The sequence below is a fragment of the Micromys minutus genome (genome assembly GCF_963924665.1).
Source record: "Micromys minutus genome assembly, chromosome: 3".
NCBI lineage: Eukaryota > Metazoa > Chordata > Mammalia > Rodentia > Muridae > Micromys > Micromys minutus.
The window spans coordinates 2,484,055-2,500,663 of NC_137972.1; the positions used below are offsets into that span (position 1 = coordinate 2,484,055).

At 44.7% G+C, this 16,609-nt stretch overlaps 1 protein-coding gene across 8 annotated transcripts in view; it reads right to left on the reverse strand.

Annotated features, from left to right (window-relative positions):
* The window catches only part of PPFIBP1 (PPFIA binding protein 1), a 126,278-nt gene that overhangs the window by 75,249 nt on the left and 34,420 nt on the right, over positions 1 to 16,609 (reverse strand). For all 8 annotated transcript variants that reach the window (XM_080913693.1, XM_080913697.1, XM_080913694.1 and 5 more), the window contains exon 2: positions 10,398 to 10,481. The gene's annotated coding sequence lies outside the window, so the exon portion shown is untranslated. The remainder of the gene's footprint in view (positions 1 to 10,397; positions 10,482 to 16,609) is intronic.

Below are 16,609 nucleotides of genomic sequence, written 5' to 3' on the forward strand. Positions count from 1 at the left end.
GGTTAGCATAAAGAACGAGTAAACACACAGAAAATAAACAAAGTAGAGCAAAACGAGACAGAAAGGAGGGGAAGAGGATGTTATTCATTTAGGAAGCCACATACTGCCTAAGTTTCCCAAGACTTAATTCAGCCTTCTGAATTCAACAAACATGTTTTCATCCTGAGTCAACGCAATCTGCTTGGAGAAGTCACACATAACAGAGGTCTGTGTTTACTGAGGGAAAGGCTGTGGAGATTGTTGAGCAAGGTTTCCATTTCCCCCAAGTCCATGTCTTATCTGTGCTGAAGGATAAGCCCTCAGCAGGATCTCTGGTTTCTGCGCACTCCCTTTAACCTCTGGATTATGTGGCACTAGGAAGTCCTCAAGTGCTGCTCATTCATTCTAGTGTCTAATACGCATCCAACCACAGCCGGTCCTCTAAGCCTCACACGTGGGGAAGGGAACAGGAGTGGCCATTGGGGAAAAAAGGAATTTTGCTGAACCTTTGAGTCTCCTGTAGAATTACTATAATTTTCAGGAACATGTTAATCTCATTAATCAATAAATTCTGGGATATATTACCTTATGACTGAAAACTTAGAACCATTCTTTAAAGTGTATTTCATCCTTGAGAGGAAGGATCAGTTGCTTGAATTAGCTGGGTGGGTATAACTTATGCAATCATATTCTGGAATTCATAATACAGTAAATACAATATAGGATACAGAATAATAATTTATCAAAGTTTGAAGTTACTCAGCTCTCTGCAGCTGCTACTATGACTGTATCACAGACCCCATGAAAAGAACCCACTAAGGGTTTTGGATGATATGCCAGTAAAAAAGGGCATTTTTTTTCCAGTATGTCAAGAATATAATGCAAATTCACACATCAAGGTAGGCATGAGTAAAAGTCTATTTAGACACAGGAACATCTGCTGGGTATGCCAGTAGAAACTTTTAGTCCTGGCACTTGGGAGACAGAAGCAGGCAGATCTCTGTGAGTTTGAGACCAGCCTGGCTTACTATCAAGTTCCAGAATAGCCAAGGCCATATAGGAAGACTGTGTTTTAAATTCCCTCAAAAGGTAGGAGACTAAAGATGAAGCCAATGCTACATGAATTCCTGGAGAAGACTAAGGCTCTAACTTCAATACTGAAGAAGGTGTAGTTAGCAGAAATAATCAATCCATTCAAAGTGAATTTACATCCCACACTGGTATCTAATCCCAGAATGACAGGTGGGTTTTACGGTGAGCTGCCTGCCAGGAGTCTTTTCCTGCTACTCCCTAACTCCCCAGCAAACAGAACAATGGTCAGCTTTCAGAAGAAACAAAATCCCCATCAGATAACACTGTTGAATGAGCCAGTCTTCAGCAGAGTGGGTGCAAAAGCCCTTGGATAAATTCCCTGAAAGATTATTACTCTAGATCAAGAAGTTCCCTTGCTAAACAATTTCCGTCTTATCCCACATTTCAAACGAACCTCATGGATTTAATACCATTTTATTTCAGTAGTGTATGCTTGATTTAAAAAAAAAAACAAAACTACTTCCAAGGCACTGAGGGCATCTCTCCAGTTGGTGGTTTTTGGAAGAACACTAATCAAATTACCACAGCAACTCTCCCTCCGCTCAGATGGGATTAAGAATGGTAATTGATTTGCATACTCCTTGTCTACCTCAATACCTATTATTTTAAGTTTAAGAAAAAAAATCCTCTAAAATACCAAGAGCAGTCACTCCCCTCTCCCTGACCCTTATGAAACTTCCTTTAAGCCCACCCTCAAGGAACAGACAGCATGTCAGGTGCCCCTGTGTGCTCAGCCTTTGGGGTCTTGAGTTTTCCCACTCAGGCGATGGGGTGAAAACACGTTTTAGCGGTAAAGAGGCATCAGAATATCTATACCATTTGCAAATAACAATCTCATTCACTAAAGGCCTAGACACAGACATTGAATCCACTGTATAAAGGACTGTCAGGAAACAGTATTTGCAGGTAGCCCAAGAGTCACACCACACGTAGAAAACAGCCTAGCCAACATCATACACCTTCAAGAGAAGCAGTGTAGACTGGCTGGCAATATTCAACCTGAATCTCACCATGAGGACTGCAATAGTCAGATAAATCTTAGATTCTAGAACATTCTACCAGACAGCTCTCGGGAACTAAACATAGGATCACAAAACACAAACTAATTTTTTTCATTGACAAAGGCCGAGAGACATGACAGGTCACATGGAGACAACAAAGAGAGACATGAGGGCCAACTGCTATTCATGACAAGCAAAACTTAGTCAAGGATTCTTCATAACATCTGGAAAGAGACAGACAGGTGTGGTATGATTGTGTTAGTCATGGTAGTCTGGAGGAACAGAACTTATAGAATGAGTATATATTTAATAATTATAATATACAACGTGTATATTCATTAGAATGGCTTACAGGCTGTGGTCTGGCTAGTCCAACAATGGCTGCCTACCCATGAAAGATCCAAGAATCCCGGAGCTGTTGAGTCCACAAGGCTGGATGTCTCAGCTGCTCTTCAGTGTACATCAGAGTCCTGAAGAAGGAGGTTCTAAGGCCGGTAACAGAATGGACTTGCCAGCAGGAGCAAGAACAGACAGGCAGTGACCAATCCTCCCCCTTCCGTGTCCTGAAGATCTGAAGTAAGATTCAGAAAAAGTGGGTCTTCCCACTTCAGATGACTTAAGAAAAATATCCCTCAAGGGGCACTGAGTTGCATGGGTTTTAGTTAATTTCAGATGCAGTCAAGTTGACAACCAAGAACAGCCATCACAGTTCTTACCAACTGCTGATATAGTTGAATATTTACTACACAATAACATTAAGGCTACATGAGAGAATGCCTTTGATTCTTTACAAATAAGAAAAGAAAGCAAAGTCCAGGAAACCATTAAGGAAAATAAACTCTAGGAAATAAGGAGTCCAGCTCTCTACGCCTAACATAACATTTTCATGACACAGTATCTTGGCCATACATCCACTTAAAATAACTAACATTAACTGTCCCATTATATAACCTTAGCAGTTATATAATCTGGAACCAGATCTTAACTGCCAAGGTTATATAATGGGACAGTCCTTCAGACCCCCACCCCCATTCATCCTGGAACCAGTCTTGGATTCCCTGGCTCCAAGAAACCTCCGGTCAGTCCTGTGAAGGTAGCTAACTGGAGCTCACAAACGGGTCTAGCTGAGAGCAGGATGGCATCCTAGTGTTCTTCTAACGCTTGCTTAGCTCTGCTGAGGTCAGAAGAGTTTTGCCCACTAGAGGCAAGTCTCCTGCCTTTCAATGACCTCACATTGCAAGGACTTGCCATCTGGTCTACCCTGGGAGGCACTCCCTGTATAGAACTCTGTTTCTCACCATGCAGGGGCAGGTCTAAGAGTTCCTGAACATTGCTTTGATGTTTCCTTTCCTTCTGGAGCAGTTCAACATCAAAAGTGTCTAGATGGGAAATGGTGCACACAAGAAAGCACATGACTGAAGACAAATGTGCATATCAACATACACTGAACACCCTGCAAGCAGTGTAGAACATTCAGAAACTCCGACAGTTTTATCTTTTAACCCCAGGTTAAAGAACAGTCATTAAAACTCCCTGACTTTAGTCCCAGATCCTTTAAACTTGCAATGAATTCTCAGGAAATAATTTAACCCCTGTGCTTTCTGTTTCTTCGTCTATAAGCTGTAATACTAACAGCATTAACCTTTAAAAGAAGATAGTGAGTATTTAGTACAAGAATTAATGGCACATTATATTTAAAGAGTTTATAAGCTGTCACATAACACTCTTTATTCTAAGAAATCTGTCACAATTCCTGGTGGCCACAGAAGAAAATTCAAGTAAAGTGGCACTGTGCCTCTCCACAGCGCCTCCCAATACACTGCAGATATTCTGGTCTCAGACCTAAGGTCAGGGTGTCCGAAGCACTTGCTTCTGTGAGCTCTACCATGGCTCCTACTGCTTCAACTGTCAGGAACTGCCCCTGACCTTGCTACATCTTCAGTCCACTCTGCGCCACACTACAGAAGAAAGCCGGCGAGGTCTGGGGCTTAACCCCACCCCCTGTGTCCCCAAGAGCTTGGTTTTGGTGTGTAAATGCACATTTTGCTCAGACTCTTGGAAATCAGAGCAGAAACACATGTCCACCTGTCTCTCTCCCACCAGACAAAGGCTCTGATGTTCTGCTTACCGCTGCATGCTCCAAAGCCCCTGACCCAGTTTCTCATACAGAGGCTCCGTGATAAACCTTTGGTGAAATGAATGGTTAATCTGCAGGAAACAATTTAAGTCGATAAGATCTGGGATGGAATGTCACTTCCTTTCATAACCTTTAGCTAGCTTCTGTGGGCAAGTGTATCTGCGCCTCAACCACATGGCCTGTATAGTTGGACTGGGGGTGGAGCTGAATCATGCTAACAACTGGGGTCACAGTACTCACATGTGCTCACATGTTTTGTGTATGAATTTGTCCCATGCTAACACGGTACAACCCAAACCCCCCACTCTAGGTGGTTGCACGATTGTTCCAGCTGGTGGAGGCAGGAAGTATGGGGGTCAAGGATTGTCCTCAGCCCTCCTCATGTAGATTCCAGGCCTTTTGCTTCAACTTGACCCTCAGACTGTGAAAGGCCCTTTCCAAGGTGTGTCCTGAGGCTTTTCACTGGAGATTTTACTGTTTCATATTCCCCCCAAGCTTGGTGCTGAAAGGCTACCTGCCATCCTCAAGTCAAAAAGGCTGAGAAACCACAGGGACAAACTATTTGCTTTTTAGCTAAGCTCTGTGCACACAGGGGTCAGAATGCACTTGGCCATGAGCTAGATGTTAATGATTCAACTGTTAAATAGCGTCTAAACAGAAACACATAAAACAAGGTTACGTACTAATGTGGTTGACAAAAAAAAAAAAAAAATGCTGTGACCAGAGGCTGGCAGGAAATTAACTCTGTTTTTCCTCTAGGAAAAATACCCGGTTATTTCAGGTTAGTGCCAAATTTATAGAGCATCCTTCTCATGAGGTGACAACAGACAGAAGCCTAGACACTTTGTTCCTTTTCTTTCCAGAGCTGTCTCAGAAAACAACAACCAGCCCCTGAGCCCACAGATCCCAGAGCCCACAGCCCCCAGAGCCCACAGCCCCCAGAGCCCACAGCCCCCAGAGCCCACAGCCCCCCCTGCTCCCCCAACCCATCACTCTTTAGCCCCAGTTTGCTCTCTTTACCCCGCAGGAATCACTCAGCCTTACAAAGGAAAGCTGCTGCTTTCCTGGCCATCTGGCCCTGGGGCTGCTGTGGGTTGGGGGGGGGGGGGGGGGGGCTGCTGTTTTCTCCTGCAAGAAGGCCAATGACTGGAGGCCTGCCATTCCTACCATTTCCTGCTTGGAGCTTGGGTGTTAACTTTTCCCAGCCACACAGGAGCCCCACTGTGGGTGAAAGGCTTCGCTCTGAAAGGCTGTTCTGTGTTGGCAAATCCAATACAGACCACAGCAGGGACCCAGTCTGACGCAAAGATGTCTACCATTCTTCTTTCCAGGAGACCTGAGCATGCATCCCAAGCTCACAGAATAAACAGTCATTAAGATAATTGGCCAAGGAGCTGGAGAAGACACAGGTTCAGTTCCCAGCACCGACATGGTGGCTCACAACCACCTGTAACTCCGGTTCCAGGGGATCTAAAGCCCTCTTCTGACCTCCATGGGCACCATGCATCCATGCGGTATGCATACATATATATACAAAGTCAAAACATACACATATATGAAATAAAAATAAATCCTTAAAATTAAAAAAAAAATAATTGGCCGAGCAGGAAACACGGCACACACCTACAATGCAGCGATGCAGAAAGCTGAGGCTAGAAATGTGTTAATTTGAGGCCTGGGCTATATAATAAGTCCCAGTTCAAAATCCAAAAAAGCGAAAGACCTCAGCTGAGCTTGGTGCCAGCCATTGGCACATACCCTGCTTCTGAAGTGACATTATAACACTAATAGTTTTATAGTGTGTGTGTGTGTGTGTGTGTGTGTGTGTCTAACTTTTTTTCTTTGCAGAGCTGGGAACGAAACAGGGCCTTGCGCATGCTAGGTAACATCTGGGCTGCACACAGCCCAGTCACAGGGTTTTGTTGTTGTCTTGAGACTGACTATGTGAGCCAGTCTAGCCCCATGCTCACTATCTCCCTGCCTCAGGCACGCACTGCTACGCCTGGTTTCTCTACTGCTGGTTTTGCTTATTCAAATGCCCAGATACATTCCCGTTGCCGTGGCTACTTGTGCCCAGTTTATCATATAAACTCCTTTCTGTCTCGTAATATGAGGATCTCCATGTCTCAGGACTCAGGGCACACTTCCATCCACAAGTCACTAATAACCATGGTTTTGCTCAATCCTGCATCTGAGTCTTTGTTGAATCCCTTGGCACCTTCTGCCTTTGACAGCCAGTTCTCACACCATGGATTTTCCTACAACAATTCAAAAGTCTCACTTGTCTAAGCAAATATACATCGTACGGTTTTCAAAAATTTATGACGAATAAGGCAACTCAAATTCCACCAAGTTATCCAAAACCTTTGAGAATGCCTCAGAAGCCACATGACCCTTGGACAGAGCTAACCTCCTCCAAGAGTAAACAATTTCAATGCCCAGCCAGGAATTAGGCTTCCTTACTTCATTCAGGAATCCCATGCTCAAAACCAGGGGCATTCGAGTCCAAGCTCCACTCACGTTGAACAAAACTGCCATCCACACACACAACTGCTGAAAAGCTTCCACACAAGCTGAGAGGCCATGGCAGAGAGGGGGAATCAAAAAACATGGGTAAGAAAAGTTAGGTCCAAAGTAAATATAGTACAAAATGCCCAGAATAGCCCAGAAAGACAGCTGCTGAGCTTTTCCTCTTAAATCTACATATCACAATGCCAAGTGCCCTAATAACACTCTAAAGCCAAGCCAGAATTACTACTACAGAGGGAAGATGTAAAGTAAAATCCACACAAACAAGTGGATCTGACAGTGCCATGACAATCTGCATTGGGTGCAAATGTATCAGGGAGGATATTGTTGCACTGTAGTTAGCAAGGGACTACATACCTACCACAAGCTCAAAGCGGCCAGAATTTATACAGATACCTCCTAAAAGAACGGGCAGAACCTATGCCCTTGGATCATAATGCACAGACCCTTGAACTGAGCTAAATGGGGGATTTACAAACCCACTTAAATCTATTTCCTATTTTTCTACTTCTGAAGCAATGGAAGGCCTTGGCTTATTGGAACTCTCATGTGGGAACCACTCACCTCCAAATGAAAGAAGGAAGGGAGGATGGAAGGAAGGGAGGATGGAAGGAAGAAGAGAGAGCAAGGGAGAGAAAAATAAATCACATTTGGTAGCTGTCATGGAGAAAGCATGGTCTTCTAATCAATGAAATAAATTCATGGCCAGAAAAAGCACCAGGCAGAGCACCATCACCCATCCTGGTAAGAATTACCATCCCAGCAGCACAGGTGACAATCTCCCTGTCTGGGCCTCCAACCAGCTCTGATTCTGAGATTTTTCAATTCAAATTCCTAACACCCAGGTAGACTTTACCAATGAATTGTTCCCAATACAAAAATCTATAATCCTAAATATTGTAAAGTCAAATCCTCAGCACCACTCTCAAGAAACTTTAGGCACTGAAACACTTAAGGTTAAAGACATTCGATCTTTTCTTTTTTTTGCTGTTGTTTTGGTAAAATGTATTTCATATAAGTATGCTCACTCTACGAAAAACATGGGGGAGGGTCAGGAAACAGACACTTCAATTCCAGGGAAGACAGTGACAAAGGGTGCGAGGGGACTATGAAGAAAAAAGGGCACTGAGGACACAGTCATGAGATGTGCTTGGATAAGGACTGACACTGTCAGAGGCTGCACTGTGTCAGAGGCTACATTTCCCTAGTTCAGAGATTTTATTCAGTTACTTCCTGGCTCAAGATTCAGACTTTAGGGGCTATTTTTCAAAGTTTCCTGAGAGGAAAATGAAACCTTGTGAACTAGCTCAGAGAGCAGTTTCAAAGCTCCTCCTGAGTCTATCGTGCTAGATGAGATCCATTTTCATTTACTCATGGCCCTAGACTCACCAGGTCTTACACACCAGGTCCTCCTCTGGGACGTCAGTTTCCCAGGCTCTTGATCTGGTCCACAAAGTATTGTCACAGTTTCTAGGGCAGTGCAGACACACCTCTCTCTCTTCTCTCCTCTGCAATCCCCTTGTATGCCATGCAAATAAAACCTATCTGTGCGTAGGGATCAGCCTTACACATCGCGTGCATTCCAGGGAGGACTTCTGCCTGGCCATGCCCCAGAGGACCTATGAAAACAATGTCTGTTCCTGATGAGTATGGTACTCAAAACATCACAGAGAAATAAGCCTCTCACCTGGCCACCTAAAGAGCAATCAGTACTTTTGCTTTCAGAGAAGCCTAGTCTCACCTCACTCCACAGGACCTAACTGCTGAGTGGTCCCTGAACGAGCACAGCACAAGATAGGCACCGAAATAATTAAAAGGTCAAAACTGAATATGGGCCTAGAGAGACCGTGTTAGAGGACACAGCTGTCCATGGATGGCTACACTGCCAAGGTCTCAAAGTTCCACACACAGAGGAAAGACCACACACCCTCCTCCGGGATAGCTTAGCAGTTACGAGTACACACTGCTCTTGCAGAGGATCTGAGTTGGGTGCCCAGTACCCACGTGGAGGCCCATAGTGTCTTGTAATTCTAACTCCGGTAAATCTAACACTCTCTTCTGACCACCATGGGCACTGTGCACACATGCACATACCTGTCCTCACATGTGCACACTCACATAATTAAAACGAAAGAATAAGGGGCCGGAGAGATGGCTCAGCAGGTAAGAGCTCTGACTGCTAATCCAGAGGACTTGTTGATTTACAACCATCAGTAAGTCTAGTTCCAGGGACCCAGTGCTCTCTTCTGGCCAGGCACCAGGATCCCAAGCTGTGGACAGACATACATGCAGGCAAAACATCCATACATGCAAAATAAGGTCTTTTTAAAAATTCATATGAATGTATAGCATAAAAAATAGACTGAATAGTACCTAAGTGTCCTGCGACTACACATTTAGATCTCACCCAAGCAAAGAGAAGGAAAATAGTAAACCACATTTAATAGCAGGAGAATGTCACAAACAAACTGGGCGAAACGAGCCATACACAAAGGACTGTATACTATATGATTCACCAATTTTAAAGTAAGTAAACTACTCAAAGACACCAGCAGTCAGGTTATTCCTGGGACCCCGAGGGCGGAAGATCTGCAGACCAGTGATTTTGTTCCTAGAGATGCTGCATACATAGATGGATTCATCTGTAACATCTGTTCCACACAGCTATCTAGTAAGGGCATGTGCTTCTTCTTCTAGGTGTGAAACATCAACCCTGGACCAGTGGTCTCTTAACTCTAATGTAAACAAGGTTTCTCCTCCCTCCCTCCCTTCCTGTCAGGGTTCAGGAGGATCAGAATCACATTTCTATTACAATCACAACCCAGAAGGTCCCAGTATCCCACCACCACCATGATAGGAATGGCCTTGTTTTGCTTTGTTTGGGGTTTGGGTTTGGACACAGAGTTGCTCTGAATATCCCTGGCTGTCCTGGAACATCTTCTGTAGACCAGGTTGGACTCCAACCCGGAGATTTGCCTGCCTCTGCCTCCCAAGGGCTGGGATTAAACATGCTGTGCCAGCACCTCCCAGGAGGAATGGCATTCTAAGGCCACGGAGGACATGGCAATCAAATGGTCCACACTCACCATCCAGATGACTGGCAGCACACTCGGACCCTCAACACCCTCCCTTCCCACTGCAGTATCTACTCAGTAACTATCTGGGGCTCAAGCAATGGGGTCAGAGGAGTGTAGAAGAACTCACAGAGTAAATCTGAACAAGTCAATCAAACACTTACCACTGAGCACAAGTTCAGCAATGGTATCAGCACTTGGCAAGAGGAATGGGGAAAAGGGAGGCCACTAAGCCACATGAAAACACTTCCTCAGCCTGCGGGGTCACTGAAGGGCCAACAAGCCTCACTCCTGTGGACAAGCTACCACAGGGTCTGAAGGCAAAGAGCAATAAAGAGCAGGGCGGTGCCTGTGGTATGCTACCAGCCTGTGCCGGCCTGCTCGATCCGAGCCAGACGAAGACTGGCCGGCAGACTGCCATGGGGACACGTCTGAGCCTGCACAGGCCATCTTCACCACGCTGCTCCTGGAGTTTAGACGCCTGCAAGAAAGGAGGGGCGCTAGGTTCTCAGGGATGACGTGCTGACTGCTAACTACAGTGTAGGGATGTCAGAAATGAACGGCTATGGGGGTAAGCCTACTCACTTTAAAAAAAACAGGCCCAACGTTGATTTCTCAGCTCTTCCGATCGTGCATGTCCTCAGCAAACTGATTCATAGAAGTTCAGTACTGAAAAGAGACCAAAATTACGTTACAACAAATGTCAAATCATAGCACAGCATGAGAAAAGGCTTAGGTGGTAAACGGCTATACAAACAACTCACATCACACTACGAGTTACCAAAACACGACAATTCACGTGAAGGACTTCCTTCTACTGTCTTCCTGTCCCACACCTAGCACCTCCTTTCCTGCCTCTTTGGCTCCATGCTTTTCTGTGCACCTCAGCTATGGACAGCCTGCTAAAATCACCACCACGAATTTTTACAACCAAAGTACTCAGCCCATGGTGGATGTTCTACGAACAGATGTTAAGTGAACAAATAAATTGTTTTTATTATTTTACGTCTGCTCGGGAACTGGTTCCAGGATCTCCTGCTAGACACCAGAACTCAAGATGCTCAAGGGCTCAAGGGTGCATATGGCCTAAGCTCACCTTCCTGTGTACTTTGTATTATGCCCAGGTTACCTACAGCACTCATCCTACGTAAGTTGTCATTATCCTGTTTAGAATCCAGTCTCGTAAACCAGAGGTGGATACCCAATATGGGATCACATAACTGAATATGGCCGTGAAAATTTTCACAGCAATAAAAAGTTTTAGGACACACAATGACCAAAAAATCAATTCAAAGTCAAACATGTAACAAATGTCCAATGTTTCAAAAGACTTGTATGCCGTACGTACAAAGCCTGCTGCTTCTGTAAGAACATAAAGGCTTAGTTATGAAAACAAGGACTTTTAGTCCTAACACCATTCCTCACCACAGAAGCAGCAAATTAGTCCCTCGCTGTGCTAGGTCGCTTGTTTTCATTTTCTTTTGTTTTTTGTTTTTTTTTTAATTGTTTGCTTGAGTTTCTTCCTTTTTACTTTTTAAAATGAATTCTGACTTGGCATTAGAATAGGATTTTAAAATTTTTCTTAAATGGCTCTAAACATACTTTGACCATTTTGCAAAGTAGCATTCTCAGCACTAAAAGCTATAAAAATCAAAATATTCTTGAGGAGCAAAAGCAGGAGGGTCACAAGTTCAAGGCCATCCTATGCTACTTCACAAGTTTTAGGCATTCTGGGCTGTTTGAGATCCTGTCTAAAAATAAAATACTAAGCCCCACAACGTCAACTATCCAGCCATCCATCTTTAACCATTAATATACACTAAAGACTCTTCCTTTGATTCCGTAACAGTAGATGCTTGGCGTGTGTGTGTGTGTGTGTGTGTGTGTGTGTGTGTGTGTGTGTGTGTATACTTTAAGTATCTACTTCCCAGGTTATGTAAAACCTTCCTGGGCAGAAATGGGTGACAGGTGGGAAGGTTAAGGAGCTCCAAATACTTTCTGTCCAGCTCTGCTGAGTCCACATGAGGTCCTATAGATATGGGGCTAGATGTACACAGGTGTGTCAAGGTAAAAAGAAACAAGGAGATGCTTCCTTTCTGACAGGAGCCACGTGGACAACACAAGATGACATGATTGTCTCGTGGCTTACCCTTCAGATACTCTTACCTCCTTTACATATTTCATACATAAGAAAATCCAGTCCTGTGTACATGTGAGGACAATGCATCCCCACCAAGATATGCTGACAGAGTAGCCTCGGGTGCCAAACCTAGAAGGGAAGCCAAGATCAGCTCTGGCTGAAGGATTTATTTACTTATTCTTTTCCTGTCTTCTCCTTACAAAGCTCCAGGAACAGGGTTTCAACACTGAAGCGGAATTCTTCCCTGGCAAAGGCATTTCAGGCACGTGTGGAGGTGTGCGTGTCTTTCAGGTGTTTCTTACACCTCATCAAATCACGTCAGGAAAGTGTCTGTGCACTGTGCTTCTCCTAAAGTTAGCTCTACAGACACGCTTCGGCAGATGGAGTTTGTAAAGACAAGCCGGAGTTTCAGATCGAGCTTTCGTCCAAAATTAAAGTTCAACTAATAAGCCATTCCCACCCCGCCCCGTGTGTGTGTGTGTGTGTGTGTTTGTGTGTGTGTGTGTGTAAATAGTATCAGATCCCATGAAGCTGGAGTTCTATGAGGCTGTGAGGTACCAGATATGGGTGCTTTAAAGTGACCTTGTAGGAAGGCCAGCTAGGTGTTTCTGAGAGCAGACACAGGAACCAGTGGACATGTGTGACAGTAGACAGAGCAATTTTACTTTCTTTTGTATTATAATTCTGTCCAGAACTTAAAGTGACTCATGACTTGTTATGAAAACACTGAGATAATAAATGCTAAGTGCAGAACCTTAGAGGCAAAGCAGTGAAAGCAAACAGCGGTGACCGCCAGTGAGAACCAATACACCAACACTGAGCAGACAAATACAGAGTCCAATCTTCCACTGCCTTCTCTCTCCTTTAAAAAAAAAAAAGTTACTGGGGAATGAGTCCAGGGCTCCAACAAGTGTTAAGCAAGCACTCTACACTGAGCTCAGCCCAGGTCCCACCCACCATCCCTAATGGGTCCTTTCTGGGAAAATGTGAGCTCTGGCCTGGATCCCAGAACCAAAGACAGCCCAGGGCTGGAGCAGCTCATCCCACCTTCAGCCCATCATCACTGGCTAAAAGAACAAGCAGAAGGCATCCAAAACTAAACACACACACACACACACACACACACACACACGCACACACACACACTTTTTCCTTTATAACTTAATCAGCCTCAAGTGTTTTATTATAGTACCACAAAAAAAAAAAAAAAAAAAAAAAAAAAAAGGCAAGATGGGAAAACCAGACAAAGAACAAGACACAATGAATTTTCCCTAAGTCAGTCACTTCCTGGGTCCCATCACCATCAGCCTCTCTGCTGGACATATGTCAAGGGTTCTGGTAGAATACTTTAAAGAGAGGAGAAGTGTATGCTTATATTCTATAACCCCCACTTGAAAGCATCTAAAATGTAAAAAGGGCCCACCAGAAAGTTAAGTGCTGCCTGAACTTGCTCCCAAGGAATTCTCTCTGCATTACTGAGGGGCAGCGAATATCCAACCTGGCCCTCAGCACAAAGGTCTGATTATATGGCCCAAGCAGTACTGAATACACAAAAACACTGATAAACACTATCCACTAGTTTTTTTTTTTTTTTTTTTTTTTTTTTGAGTTTTCATCATAGGCCCTATTTCCCTGAGTCAAAGATGGTCTTTGTTATGTTGTCTTAATGGAATGCAAGGGACTTTAGTCACTTCCTCAGAAACCGACCTAGACTATAAATACAAACTCACCAACACAGTCAGCCACTCACAAAAAGGCCCAATGGCAAGTTTAATTAAAAAAAAAAAAAAAAAAACAAGAGCTCATTATTAAACTGAAAAATAAGAAATAAAAGACCCAAACCCATATAAACAACATGTCTAGAAGAAAAACCTCAGTGTACCAACAAGCTCAATTACAAATTGCTTTTTATTTGACTCATAAACCTTTTCTACATAGAGATTATAGGAGAAAAAACAGTCTGTATTTGTGTCCATCAAATAAAACAAACCCTGATCTTTCCACAACCTTAGGATCACGAGAAAAATGCTCCAAGTCCTTAAATAAGTGACTTCTATGCCACCCTTTAAAAGGACTCATTCATGACAGCTAATCTAAGTCTAGGGCCTGGCCCTGCTGTGCTAAGCCATGAATACAGAGTAAGCCAGTGTCTTCACACCTCAAGCTCCAGGCGGGACTAAAGTGCCCAGGGCAGGGTCTCCACATAACCAAACGTGGCTTGCCACCTATTTGGGTAAATAAAACCCTGCTTGGAATACAGCTGTGTCCATGTGTCTGTCTGCACACTGCCCACAGCTGTGTCCATGTGTCTGTCTGCACACTGCCCACAGCTGTGTCCATGTGTCTGTCTGCACACTGCCCACAGCTGTGTCCATGTGTCTGTCTGCACACTGCCCACAGCTGTGTCCATGTGTCTGTCTGCACACTGCCCACAGCTGTGTCCATGTGTCTGTCTGCACACTGCCCACAGCTGTGTCCATGTGTCTGTCTGCACACTGCCCACAGCTGCTGTTTGCAAGATGTAATGCCAGGGTTGAGTAATAACAACAGAGACTAAGACATACCAAGTAGAAGCTATTTAGTATCTGGCCCTTTAAGAAAAAGTAGGAGGCCTAGGTCCAGCCCATGTATGTTCTTTAGTTGGTTGGTTGGACTCTGAGAGTGTCTAAGCTGGTTGACTCTACTGGCCTCCTGTGGAGTTCCTATCCCCTTTGGGGCCTGCAATCCTTCCTCCTATTCTTCCGTAAGAGTCCCCAAGCTCCACCCACTGTTTGGCTGTGGCTGTCTGTATGTCTGAGTCAGCTGCCGGATGGAGCCCCTCACATATGTAACAGGTGGGCAGCTTGGTCTTCATGCGGGTCCTGAACAACTGGAGCCGGGGCTGCCCCAAAGCTGTTGTCTGTACGTGAGATATGTTCTTCTAGCTGGGCTGCCTTGTCTGGCCTCCGTGGAGAGAGAAGCACCCAGCCTTGCAGAGACTTACGGTGGCAGAGTCGGGGAATACCCAAGCCCCCCCCCCATCTGTTCAGAGGAGAAAGGGAAGCTGGAAGAAGGATTGTGGGAAGGGGTGGCCAGGAGTGGAGCAGTGAGCAGGATGTAGAGTGAGTAAGTAAAAAATTAGATTTAATTTTTAAAAAAGAAAAAGTTGGTTCCTCTCTAAAGCTGCTTCAGTGACCCACTGTCCCATATCTACCCAACCCGTTTATCCGCTGGCTGCTTTATTTATAGTGCTTACGACACACCAGCTACTAATGTTCACTGGGAAAAACAGATAGCAGATACTGAGAGCTTTATCTTCAGTAAGTAAACAGAAGATCAGTTCATTTGATTCAGGCGAAAACCCCACGAAGAAAATAAATGAGAGAGAACTGAGGCAGGGGTATTAAGTAACCTGCCCACAGCTACTTAATAAGTGGTGTGGCAGGACCAGAGCCCAGGTAATCCAGCTACACGGCCCAGTCTCCATCCCTAGGCTACGACGACATTAATCTAATGTTAGCAGGCGTATAAAATACAATCAAATCTCAAATAGCTTATTAGTTCTAAATGCTGTGTCAATACAATAAGGTGCCACTCTTAATTTGATACCTAAAATAATATGTCGGACTTTGCTGCATGTTTAAGTTCTTCCTGGTGCTAGAGTTAGACCCAATCTTAGGATATTAGGAACATTAAAGCCACCATAGTCTTTACTGTGATAAGTAGTCACAGAAGCTAACTGACCACATGGGTCTTATGCTAGCACTTCAGAAGGCTTAGGCTTTTCAGGATGACCAGACAGACACGACATTTTCCAGATGTGCACCCACCTGGTTTCATTGTTCCCATGAGGCCTCCACCTGGGATCAGTGGAACAAACACTGACAAAAATCATGCAGCCACAGCTACCCATCCATGCTCAGGAAGAAGCCCCCTCGCTGACTCATCCCCAAACTTCCTGCCTTCCCTGGGATTTCTGGAGGAAGTGTGTCACCTCCATGTGACCTAGTGCTCTTTTGTACTGAAAACAGGTTGATGAGGCTCCAACTGACTGAGGGAATTTTGAGGAGCTTCTCATCCTGGTCCCTGTATAGGGAGAGCTGTCCCCGGTCTCCTTCTAACCAGGCTGGTTTTATGTGCCAGGAGATTATAAACCCAAGCTGTAGTGTAAATCCCACTCCAGCTTTTCAACCTCGCCTCTTGCTTCTGGTTGTTCCCAGCCCTAGGATGGCCGCTTTTCCTCTGGCCTATCACATCTGTTCCTTCCTCTGAGGCTGGGCTCACACTAAGTGCACAGTGTCTGCCCTCCGTTCTGTGTAATCCAACAGGCATTTCTCTCCCTGAAGATGCTCACAACCTAGCGGGAGAAATGGGTGACAGAGACTAAAGCAAAGCTGTACATGAACGGTTCAGAGCTCCAGGGGCTCCTGACTGTCAAATCTAAAAAGTTCTGAGGAGAGAGAGGTGCCTGGACTCAACCTTAAGGAAAGACCAGTGGAGGCTGGATGGTTGTTTCTAACGGCAGAAAGGTAACACAAAGGGTAGGTAGGTTTATGTCACAGGTTCCAGAGCTAGGTAGACCTGAGTCCAAAATCTCAGAGACCTGTGGCTGGAATCGTGTGTAGGAATTCAGATCAAATATACTGGGCTGGGGTCTAACTCAGCTACATATCGAAAG